The sequence below is a fragment of the Oryctolagus cuniculus genome, chromosome 6 (genome assembly GCF_051225735.1).
Source record: "Oryctolagus cuniculus isolate XC-2025 breed Fujian yellow rabbit chromosome 6, ASM5122573v1, whole genome shotgun sequence".
Taxonomy (NCBI): domain Eukaryota; kingdom Metazoa; phylum Chordata; class Mammalia; order Lagomorpha; family Leporidae; genus Oryctolagus; species Oryctolagus cuniculus.
The window spans coordinates 119,574,773-119,577,280 of NC_142872.1; the positions used below are offsets into that span (position 1 = coordinate 119,574,773).

Here is a 2,508-nt window from a genome sequence, read left to right on the forward strand (position 1 = left end):
TTCTTGGAAAATTCTGCAAAGTTGACAGGGACCTCTGGGTTTTTCTTCTTACATTCTTCTCTGCATGTCTGCACAAAGAAGGCGTGAGCAGACATCCTGCCCTTTGGCTTCCTGGGCCAGCTTTAGCAGTCTTGACTGCATTGTTCACTAGTCTGAGCAGTGCAGGGCATGACGAGTGTCGCAGTGCTCCCTAGCCTGGAGCTAGCTGCCTCCACAAGAGCCGCCTCGGGATTGTATTCTACTGAAGGATCTCTACTAAAGTTCAGGGTCTGCTTCCTGGAAATCAGGCTAAGGAGGGATATCCCTTCTAAAGTTTCCCTTATTGGTGTGAAAGAAAAAAAACCTGGAGGAAGCGTCTGGCTCCTGGCTTTGGGTCGGTGCAGATCTAGCCATTGCAGCCATCTGGGGAGTGAATCAGCAGATGGAAGACCTCTCTTTCTGTCTCTACCTCTCTCTAACTCTTTCAAATAATAAAATAAATCTTTAAAGAAAGAAATTATGGCCCTTGCCAGGCGTCCTCGTGAGAGTGACATCATCTTTAAACCCCACGTGGCAATCCCTGACACACTGTCGTGATGCTCAGGGAAGACAGGGTGACCTGGAAGTCCAACTACTTCCTTAAGATCATCAGGAGCAGGTTCAGGCGGCTGCTCCTCCCTCAGGTCTGTCGGGCTCCCAAGCAACTTCTGGATGATTATCCAAAATGCTTCATCGTGGGCACAGACAATGTGGGCTCCAAGCAGATGCAGCAGATCCACAGGGGAAGGCTGTGGTGCTGATGAACAAGAACATCATGATGTGCAAGGCCATCTGGGGGCATCTGGAAAACAACCCTGCCCTGGAGAAGCTGCTGCCTCATAGCCGGGGAAATGTGGGCTTTGCGTTCACCAAGGAGGACCTCATTGAGATCAGGGATATGCTGCTGGCCAATGAGGTGCCGGCTGCTGCCCGTGCTGGTGCCATTGCACCCTGTGGGTCACTGTGCCAGCTCAGAATACTGGTCTGGGGCCCGAGAAGACCTCCGTTTTCCAGGCTTTGAGCATCACCACTAAAATCTCCAGGGGCACCATTGAAATCCTGAGCGACATGCAGCTGATAAAGACTGGAGACAAAGTGGGAGCCAGCGAAGCCACGCTGCTGAATATGCTGAACATCTCGCCCTTCTCGTTTGGGCTGATCATCCAGCAGGTGTTCGACAACAGCAGCATCTACAACCCCAAAGTGCTGGACATCACCAAGGAAGTACACCATTCTATCATCTATGGGTACAAGCGTGTCCTGGCTTTGTTTGTGGAGACTGAGTACACCTTCCCACTTGCTGAAAAGATCAAGGCCTTCCTGGCTGACCCATTTGCATTTGTGGCTGCTGCCCCTGCTGCTGCCGCCACAACCCCAGCCAAGGTGGAGGCCAAGGAAGAGTTGGAAGAGTTGGAAAAAGATATGGGATTTGGTCTCTTCGACTAATCACTGCAAAGCAGCCAGCTTTATTTGTGAAACAAGGAAATAAAGGCTTACTTCTCTTAAAAAAAAAAAAAAGAAATTATGGTGTATGTACTCTATGGAATACTACACAGTGGTAAGATAATGAAATTTGTTATTTCCAACAAAATGGATGCAACTGGAAACCATTACACTTAGTGAAATAAGCCAGCCCCAAAAAGACAAACACCATATGCTCTCCCTGATCTGTGGTAACTAATAGAGTACCTAAAAAGGTAATCTATAGAAATGAAATGGACATTTAGAGATGCAATGATTTTGAACAGCCCATGTTGTGACTGTTAAGAACTGTTTTGTTTGTTTTTTTTTTTTTTTTTTTCATAGTATTTGTTGAGCTCTTTGCTCAGTGTAGGGTTAATCTTATGATTATAAAGTTAATTGAGGCCGGCGCCACGGCTCAATAGGCTAATCCTCTGCCTGCGGCGCCAGCACACTGGGTTCTAGTCCAGGTTGGGGCACCAGATTCTGTCCCAGTCGGGGCAACGGATTCTGTCCCAGTCGCTCCTCTTCCTGTCCAGCTCTCTGTTGTGACCCGGGAAGGCAGTGGAGGATGGCCCAAGTGCTTGGGCCCTGCACCCACATGGGAGACCAGGAGAAGCACCTGGCTCCTGCCTTTGGATCAGCGCGGTGCGCCAGCCACATTGTGCCAGCCGCAGCGGCCATTAGGGGGTGAACCAACGGTAAAGGAAGACCTTTCTCTCTTTCTCTCTTTCTCACTGTCCAATCTACCTGTCAAAAAATAGTAATAAAAAAAAGTTAATTGAAAATAGGCCTTTATAATAAGTAAGAATTGGAATAGGAGAGGGAGGAGGAAGAAAGGGTGGGTGTGTATGCAGGAATGAGGGTGAGAGATAAACATTCACTAAGTTCCTAAATTTGTATATATGAAGTGCATGAAGTTTGTATACCTTAAAAGGTTTCTAGGTAAAAAAAAAAAATCATAGGAAGAAAGAAACAGGTATGGAAAGAAATCAATTTCTGAAATGCCATCTGGGTCCAATATTTCTA

The 2,508-nt window shown here is 47.3% G+C and overlaps 1 pseudogene; it reads left to right on the forward strand.

Moving 5' to 3' along the window:
- The first annotated feature begins 504 nt into the window (after window positions 1–504).
- LOC100353511 (large ribosomal subunit protein uL10 pseudogene) lies at window positions 505–1,540 on the forward strand (annotated as a pseudogene).
- The last annotated feature ends 968 nt before the right edge of the window (window positions 1,541–2,508 follow it).